Source organism: Marmota marmota, unplaced genomic scaffold (genome assembly GCF_001458135.2).
Source record: "Marmota marmota marmota unplaced genomic scaffold, marMar, whole genome shotgun sequence".
Classification (NCBI taxonomy): domain Eukaryota; kingdom Metazoa; phylum Chordata; class Mammalia; order Rodentia; family Sciuridae; genus Marmota; species Marmota marmota.
In genome coordinates this window covers 39,266,920-39,277,201 of record NW_026000082.1, presented here as the reverse complement: position 1 = coordinate 39,277,201, position 10,282 = coordinate 39,266,920, and the positions used below count along the sequence as shown (strand labels likewise).

General features: G+C 34.2%; 1 protein-coding gene across 31 annotated transcripts in view; it reads right to left on the bottom strand.

Annotated features, from left to right (window-relative positions):
* Eif4g3 (eukaryotic translation initiation factor 4 gamma 3) overlaps positions 1–10,282 on the bottom strand; it is a 292,326-nt gene that overhangs the window by 199,329 nt on the left and 82,715 nt on the right. For 26 of the 31 annotated variants that reach the window (XM_048816137.1, XM_048816150.1, XM_048816145.1 and 23 more), the window contains exon 3: positions 390–549. The exons of the other annotated variants lie outside the window; for them this stretch is intronic. The gene's annotated coding sequence lies outside the window, so the exon portion shown is untranslated. The remainder of the gene's footprint in view (positions 1–389; positions 550–10,282) is intronic. 31 annotated transcript variants of the gene reach the window in all.

The following is a 10,282-nucleotide window of genomic DNA, read 5'->3' as shown; positions in this document are numbered from 1 at the left end:
CTTCTTTTTTTGGTTAAGGGGGGGTGGGGGTGGGGGTTGGGGACTGTGCTTGGGATCACACCCTAGGGCTTTGCACATTCTAGGAACATACTCTTCACCACACTGAGTCATATCCAAGCCTCTTCCAAGTACTTCTGCCTAATGAGAATTCATGGGAACTCTACCAATAAATGTTATTTACTATTTATTTATACATATTGGTTGCAATTTATATAGTCATTAATGTCACCTCCTTACTTTCCCACATGCACCACCATCTTGCCTGGTAAATTGAGAACTCTTAAAAGACTTCAACAATCATAGTTTTCACTATTGTCTTCTCTTTTTAATCTGACACAAAATCCTGCAAATATATATATCATCCAATAACCTTTTACTGAATTATTTACCTCGATATCTTTAATAACTTTGCCACATCTCCAATGTTTTGGCTAAAGATTTAACACCAGACTCCATGAGGCCAAAGACTTTTTTGGTTGCTGTACATTTACAAGGACATAGAAAAGTAACTTCAAATACTTTTCAGATTACCACAACAGATAGGCAAACCTGTTATTCTATAAGAAAGAAAGGCATGCTAGAATAAAGATTTTTCTTAGTAAAAAATCTTGTTAATTAGACCCAAAGAAAAAAACAAATAGCAGCAAGCAACAGCATCTGAACTCCATAAAAATATTTAAAAGTGCTGAGTGAGAGGTTTACCTGAAGAGGGTAAGAATGAGATTTATTTTATTTATTTATTTATTTATTTTTAATTTTCTAAAGAAATAAAAAGGAAAAAAAATAAGGAAATGATGTAAATATAATCTTGGATACATTACAAACTTTTGTAAAATTCAATCCAAAATGAATTTAATACAAGGCTTAGATGTGACTATCATAATGGAAGTTTGATAACAATAATACAGGTACACAATGGAAAAATTGAAGGTCACAATTTATTACTGCTAATGTAATATTATTTGGGGCCTTAGGGAATATTTTAAGGCCACTGTAAATCTACTGATTTAATCAGGACAGAATTACTACTGATCCACATATCAGATCACTAGCACTAAAGGTGAGGAGGAAAAATAACTTTAAAGCTTACTTTTGATTTTTAATTGCTAAAATAATATGTAAATATATTTGTTATTATTAAAAGGGGGAGTCAAAGTAGTAATTCCACTTCATTCTATTCCTAATGGGATAATACCGTTAATAGTCTGAAAGCAGGTAAACTGGCACATGCCAGCAACTCCCACTCCAGAGTCAAGTCTGAGGCAGGAGGGTCGAAGGAGCAAGACCAATTTAGGCAACTTAGCAAGACCCTATTTCAAAATAAAAAATAAAAAGGGGTAGGGAGGGGGGCTGGGATCGTGGCTCAGTGGTAGAGCACTGAGAACCACACAAAAATAAATAGATAAATAAATAAAATGAAGGTATTGTGTCCATCTATGACTAAAAATACTTTTTAAAAAGGGGGAAAACTAGGGATGTAGCTACAGTTAATATAAACAAGAAAAATAGTTTGATTTACTGGGGACCCTGATACATACCTGTAATCCTAGTTAACTCAGGACTGAAATGGAAAAATCATAAATCCTAGGCCACCTTCAGCAACTTACTAAGGCTTTGTCTCAAAATAAAAAATTAAAAGGACAACAGATGTAGCTCAGTGGTATAGTGTTCCTGATCTAACACCCTTTACCCCCCGCCCTGTAAAATGATATATATTCTTTCAAATCTTTTTTATATTTACAAATAATTATTTCATAAATAAATACAGTGATACAATACTTACTCCATGACAATCATTTATGAACATATCAGAGATCAGTCCAAGTCATACATATACCTACCTACTTCATTCTTCTAACACTTCAATGTGATATAACTACGTTCTTTAACTTTTTTTTTTTTTTTTTGGGTATTGGGGATTGAACCTTGAACCCAAGGTTCAATTGATTTTACTATACTCAGCACCTTTTTATATTTTTATTTCGAGACAAGAGTCTCACTAAGATGCTTGGGGACTCACTAAATTGCTGAGGCTAGCTTTCAACTTGGAGATCCTCCTGCCTTAGCCTCATGAGCCACTGGGACTACAGGCATGCACCACTACATGTGACTTAACCATCAATATTTAAAGGTGGACTTTTTTGAAATTTTTTTAAATTAGTGATAATTAGTTATACATGACAGTAGAATGCTTTTTTGGTTTTGTTTGTTTTGGGGGTTTTGGTGGGGTTTTTTTGTTTGTTTGTTTTGTTTTGTTTTGTTTTGATACCAGGGATTGAACGCAGGGGCACTTGACCACTGAACCACATCCCCAGCCCTATTTCGTATTTTATTTTGAGACAGCGTCTCACTAAGTTGCTTAGAGACTCACTTTTGCTGAGACTGGCTTTGAACTCCCAAACCGCCTGCCTCAGCCTCCTGAGCTGCTGGAATTACACTGCCTGTCTAATAGAATGCATTTTGACATATCACACATAAATGTTCATATAAGCTTTCATTCTTCTGATTGTACATAATGTAGAAACACACCGGCTGTGTATACATACATGCACATAGAGTAATAATGTCAATTCATTCTACTGTCCTTCTACCCCCATATCCCTTCTCCTATATAAAGGTTATCTCTTAAACAAAAAGAATTATATTTCCTACTACTGTTAAGAGCCAAACATAAAATAAAAACAAACATTAGTAACATTTTACTAATTTTCAGAAATGTCAACAAAAATTCAAACATCTCAGAAACTGAAGAGAGGGCGGTATTAGAATATCAAAGGTAAACTGACATTCAATAAAGTCACAAGAATTCATAAATAACTAGTGACAAATAATGAACTGAATTATTATTGTAAGTGCCTGAAGAAAATAATAGCCACTTGTGTTGGCACACACCTATAACCCACCAAGGTGGGAAGCTGAGACAGGAGCATCACAAGTTTGAGACTAACCTAGACAACAAGCCTGTCTCAAAATAAAATTTTAAAAGGGCTGGGGCTGGGATCAATGGAAAAGTACTTGCCTAGTATGTAAGAGGCCCTGGGTTCTATCCCTAGCACTATAGAAACAAAATAAAAATAATAATAATAATAATAATAGGGTGTGAAGGTAAGAATGTAGCTCAGAGATGGCATGTTTGTCTAGGATACTTGAGACCTGGGTTCGATCTCCAGTATCACAAAAAAAAAGTGAAAGAAGGAAGAGTCTAATCAATTCATTTTATTCTATTTCATTATATTTCTTGAGAATTGGCATAATTTGGCAACCACTACAACCTCATCATACCTTGCACATATCAGGTTCTTAAGTTTAATTGCTTGATTTTTAAAAATATTTTTTTAGTTGTAGGTAGACGCAATACCTTTATTTTATTTATTTATTTTTATGTGGTACTGAGGATCAAACCCAGCGCCTCGAACGTGCTAGGAGAGCGCTCTACCGCTGAGCCACAACCCCAGCCTGTTTAATTTTTAATACCAATAAAATTCATGATATAAAAAAATTGAGAATTCACTTTAGGTTCATTTAGTAGCCACAGTAAATTAATGATCTAAGGTAAGAAACATGCTAACCTCTTAAATCCACTAGAATCCTGACACTCCACCAAAGGTTCCATAAATATCCACTACGTCCTCTACTACCTTCTTGGTATACTAAATACTAAACTTGGTATTTAAAAAACACTTGGAGGGGCTGGGGATGTGGCTCAAGCGGTAGTGTGCTCGCCTGGCATGCATGTGGCCTGAGTTCGATCCTCAGCACCACATACAAACAAAGATGTTGTGTCCACCAAAAACTAAAAAATAAAAATATTTTTTAAAAATAAATAAATAAATAATAAAAAACACTTGGAGGGCTGGGGCTTTAGCTCAGTGGTAGAGCGCTCACCTCGTATGTGTGAGGCACTGGGTTCGATCCTCAGCACCACATAAAAATCAAGATATTGTGTCCATCCTACAACTATAAATAAACAAACAAATAAATATTTAAAAACACTTGGAGCCATTTCCCAAATGTTACTTTCCCCTATGAACCAAAGATGAAGAGAGAGAAATAATTTCTGAAAATTATGTCATAATAAGATACAACTGTAATAAAACCTGGGTAACATGTTAAAATTATATTATTTCTAAAAAAAAATTCATGGAATTATTAACAATAAATCTAGCAACATGGCAATGGTTACATAAAAAGAAATATAAGAGGGCTGGGGATGTGGCTCAAGCGGTAGTGCGCTTGCCTGGCATTTGTGCGGCCCGGGTTCGATCCTCAGCACCACATACAAACAAAGATGTTGTATCCGCCAAAAACTAAAAAATAAATATTAAAAAAAAAAAAGAAATATAAGCCAGGTGAGGTGGTGTACACCTGTAATCTCAGCAACTGAAGAAGCAGGAGGATGGCAAGTTCAAGTTCAGATTGAACAACTTTATTTTAAAATAAAATTTTAAAAGGGCTGTATGTATATAATTTATTAGTAGAGTGTCCCTGGATTAAATTTCCAGTACCAAAACAAAAAGAAAAAGTGTTAAACAGTATTTAACAGATTGCAAATGATACAACAAGTCTTCCAACCCCTAATATTTTAATTTTCTGCAAATACTGTTTCACTTTAATAAAGTTAGATAACCTTATTTTGTAAGTATGTATAGTGATTATGGAAGCAGCTGCTGTTAAATATCTAGGTGTTAATTTCATACTAGGTTCTACAAGTTTTAAATGAAATTATCTCATTTAGCCTTAGCCTTCATAATAACCTTTGGAGATGAATACTATTATCTCCATTTTACTAATGAGGAAAAAAACTGAAGTGCAAACAGGCTAAATGACTTGTCCCACAACACACACAGCCTGTGTGTGGAAGCACCAGGATTTGAATCCACTTGGTCTGATTACACAGTGAGTTAGCCGTTCTTAACATTCTCATCCGTATAAACCCATAAACTATAGTTTATCTGCTAATATAACATCAGAATATATCCATAATTTAAATCTTATATCATTTCCACACTAGAAACCTTTCAATGGCCCCATCGGTATATCAAAAATCCAAATGCTGGGATAGAGGATAAAGCCAAGTAGTAGTAGAGCATGTGCCTAGCACCTATGAGGCTTTAGCTTCAAATACCAACGCAGACAGATGAATAATTAGGTAGGTAGGTAGGTAGGTAGGTAGGTAAGTAGATAGACAGACAGACAGACAACCAACCAAATATCTTCTCAGAACCTGCCAAAACTGTCATGACCTAGACTTTGTCAGCCTCTAGAATGTATTTCTAAAGTGGCAGCTATATGCAACTGTTTAAATCAATATTATATAAAATACAAAATTTACAATTCAGTTTCTCCATCATACTAGTCTCCAGCGCTCACTAGACATGTGTCTTACTGGACAGCACAGCTGCCCACCTGTTTCTAGAGCACTAAGCTCCAGACACCAGGTCTCTTCCCACTGGAAAGTCTAGGGGCCTCTGAGACATTTACTTGGAAAGTTTATGCTCTTCCTTCCTACCCATCAGCTCTTAGGTTCAGGTATCACCTGAAGTAAGGTATCACCTGAACCTAAGATGCCGCCTTCTCTTGCCCGTTCACTTACGTCGAAACAGAAATTACGCAGCCAGGCTTGATGGCTCTCATTTATAATCCCTGCTACTCCAGATGCTGAGGCAAGAGAACTAGAGCAACTTAGAGAGATCCTATCTCAAAATAAAATTTTTTAAAAGGATTGTGGGTATAATTTAGTTGTACAGCACTTGACTAGCATGTCTAAGGGCCTGGGTTTTGTTCCCAGTGCTGACCAAAATATATATATATATATATACATATACACACACACATATACTACTCATCAATTCTATGCCCTGTTTCTTACCTCATAAATACTTACTAAAATGTTGACTCTTTCTCACTTTCATGTAAATGTTATTCTATAACACCTAGAAGAATACCAGATAATGAATACCATATTCATTATCCAGTCAGTACCTCTTGTATACAAGAGGGGATACAAGAGGTACTGACTGGATAATGAATATTAGTACCAATGAATTTTAATCATTTTGCCTAACAAGGAAAATCTAGATTTGTGTTTCTCAGTAGTGGCACTACTAACATTTGGGGCTGCTGAGAACTTCATATGCACATGTTTATTGGCATCAATGTCTTCTCAACCTACTAAATGCTATAAGCACTCCTCTACACCCTAAGTTAAACATGACAGCAATATCTAACATTAAGAAAATGTCAAAATGTGATTTTCTTTTTTAATTTAAAATTTCAATTCAAAAATTTGGATTCCTGGGGATTGGGGTTGTGATTCAATGGTAGAACACTTGCCTCCCATGTGTGAGGCCCTGAATTCGATCCTCAGCACCACAAATAAATAAACAAATAAAATAAAGGTATTGTGTTCATCTACAAACTAAAAAAATATTTTAAAAATTTTTGGATTCCTAAATATTGTTAAGTATCACTCAAATGCTCTTGGAAAACAATGCCAATAATAACAATTTATATACATATAATTATCTTGCAACAAAATCTTTTTTATAACAAAAAGGAAGAAAATTTCATTACATTTCCTTACACAGTAATTCAAAGATATTAAAAGGAAAAAAGAATTTTTTAAGTTAAAGGAAAAGTTCCTGAAGAATTCCTTTTCTTTTTTTTTTTAATATTTATTTTTTAGTTTTCGGCGGACACAACATCTTTGTTTGTATGTGGTGCTGAGGATCGAAACTGGGCCGCACGCATGCCAGGCGAGCGCTACCACTTGAGCCACATCCCCAGCCCCCCCTGAAGAATTCCTATTGGGCTGGGGTGGTAGCTCAGTGGTACAGCGCTCGCCTGGCATGCGCAAGGCCCTGGGTTCGATCCTCAACACCACATAAAAATAAATAAGCAAAATAAAGGTATTGTATACAACTAAAAAATAAATATTTAAAAAAATAATAATTCCTATTATATTTTTTACAGAACTGACAAATAGGTACTTAAATAAACCACTGATAACTTTATAAACAAAATATGACATCATTGTTTTACAATGTTAAACATTCTTCTGCAGTCACTTACTTAATAATTTCCCTTTTAAAAAAATTTTTTTGTAGTTGTAAATGGACAGAATGCCTTTATTTACTTTTATGTGGTGCTGAGGATCGAACCCAGTGCCTCACACATGCTAGGCAAGCGCTCTACCACTGAGCTACAGCCCCAGCCCGCAGTAATTGCCTCTATTATGAACTGTACAGTATCATTTTTGACCTTTCAAATTATCAATTATGTTTCCAAGTGGGAAGATCTGAAGCTGATATAGTAAAGAATACATTTCTATAATGTTTTCAGCAAATAAGTCACCATAAATATACAATGTCAGAAATATGAAGCACTTAAAAATATGTATAATTTCATGTATAAGGCCCTGGGTTTTGCTTATGGAAATATTCTAATGGAAATTATAACCTATGGAAATAATCCTAAATAAGAGGGGGGAAAACTACAAACACATACATGTATGAGTTTCTATTGGGGGGGGGGGTGCACGTGTGTGTATGCATATATAAGTTATATAACACCGAAAATAAAGAGTATTTAAGCCAAATACTCTTTGTCAACTTATCAGTGATGTAAATTATGCTATACCTCCTTAAAAAAACTCCTTAATCTGTTCAAATTATGATTACAAATTGTGTGTAATAGGTTAGAAAATAATTTGTTACTTCACATTATATTAAAAAGGAAAAACTACCAACCTGTTTTATCATTATGATTTAAACTATGCTTAATGAAAACAAAACGATATTATTAGATAAGGGAAATAGTATATGTAAATGCAATTACAACTTTAAGGATTATTTTATATTTTCCCCAAAAATAGACTATTGATAACACAAAACACAGATAAATCTCAGAATAATTACGCTGGGTGAGAGGTCCATATTGTATGATTCAATTTACCAAAAAAACCTTTAAAATATTACTCAGTCCAAAAAGACAAACAACAGAGCAATATGAGAAAGGGTGAAAAGTAAGGAGTATAAAGATTTTTTAAAAATTTTTTAATTGTTGATAGATCTTTTATTTATTTGTTTATATGTGATGCTGAGGATTGAAAACAGTGCCTCATACATGCCAGGCAAGTGCTCTACCACTGAGCCACAACCCTAGCCCTATAAAGATTTTCTTAACTGATGATTTCCATGGGTTTCTTAACTATATACTTAAAATATGTACAGCTTAAGAAAGCCTTTTTTTTTTTTTTAAGTATAAATAAACTAAACATCAACTCAATTGCTATATTTTTTTTTTTTTTTTTTAAATATTTATTTTTCAGTTTTCGGCGGACACAACATCTTTGTTTGTATGTGGTGCTGAGGATCGAACCCGGGCCGCACGCATGCCAGGCAAGCACGCTACGGCTTGAGCCACATCCCCAGCCCCTCAATTGCTATATTTAACAGTGAAAAAAAAAAGAGAAAAAAAAACAGGAATTGTACTGGTGATAGGATGGTAACATGAATTTACATCTGCCTGGACTACCACCACTAAGGAGTACTGATAGACTCAGGCTAAATTATGTCTCCATGGAGGGATCTCCACTGACAACATATATCCGTCTACTTAATGCTCACCTGTGACTTGGAAAAAGACCTAAAAGCATGATTCTCTAAACAGGTTACATATACCTACAGGATGACAGAACCAAAACTTTTTATGTAAAATATAAACTGGCTTAAGCATCAAGAAATTTTACAATATTAAAGACTAATTTGTTTATTAAAGAATAATTTAAATAATTTACAAGGATATTTTTCATAATGAGTTAATATTGCAACCCTTCCAATCTCCCAGAATACAGACTTCCAATCCCTATGTAAAAATCATTATTTCATTAAGTTTATCTCCACAATTATATTAATAATAATAGTCAAAATCTAATTCACTAAATAAAATACATTAAGAAAAATTATACAACATGGCAAAATTACATAGTTCACAATACAAAAGGATGAAAATAAAAAAATTAACAGTTACTATATTTCAAATTAGCTTATGCCTCTCCAATTTTTCCAATTCTTCTACACCATTATGGATGCTGCTTTTACTAGACTTTTAAAAATATTTCCTTGATTCTTTTTTCTTTACATTATAACTCACATATAATGAAATAAGATTCCTTCTCATCCCTGATAAATATCTCAAGGACAAATTTGTATATACTAAGTTAAAATAAAATAAATAGAAAATAACCAGGCGTGTATCATGAAAGGAGTTCCAAATGCTCAAGTTAAACTTTTGATGCTTCTCTGATTATCAGCAGAAAAGCTATCGAAGATGACTGATATCAGACTTGAAGTCTAAATAACAGAATAACAGACATTAAAAAAAAATCTAAATCTTAATGACTTTTTGAAGACTTCCTTTTCAAGGAATTTAACCAGCTCCATGAACGTGACTCATGGGTGCCATATGCCAAGGCAATAAAAGGTGAGTTGAGGGTTAGCCTTCATTGTATGACACAGCAATAATGCTAAAAAACCTAGACACTAGAGGAATAATGACCAATACATAATTCTGAGGCTGAGACAAGGGACACAAAGGAATTCAAAGCACCCAGGCACGTATTTTCTTATCTAACGTGTTCGACACTGCAAAAGTGAAAAAAGAGACTTACTTTTTATTGCATATATGATAGTCACTATAAACAGCCGAAGTCCAACTGAAAAACTAACTGCAAAACTAAATTTAAGCAGGCATGGTGGGACACACCTGCAATCCCAATAACTTGGAGTGCTGATGCATAAGGATCACCAAATCTGAAGGCAGCCCTGGCAATTTAACAAGATCCTCAAAACTGGGCTGGGGCTGGGGCTGGGGCTCAGCAGTAGCAAGTGGCATGTATGAGGCACTAGGTTCAATTCTCACCACCGCATATAGATAAATTTTTTTAAAAAAATAAAAGGTCTATAAACAACAACAAAAAGAAATGTTTTGAGAGAGAGAGAGAGAGAGAATTTTTTAATATTTATTTTTTAGTTTTCAGTGGACACAACATCTTTATTTATTTATTTATTTATTTATTTATTTATTTATTTATTTATTTTAGTGTGGTGCTGAGGATCAAACCCAGTGCCCCGCGCAATGCCAGGTGAGCGCACTACCTATTGAGTCACATCCCTAGCCCAAAAGAAAATATTTTTTTTTTTAAAAAAAAAGATCCTCCCACCTCTCTTCCCTATTTAATGGTAATCTTCTTCTCATGCTCTTCCTCCCTATCCCCTGTCTC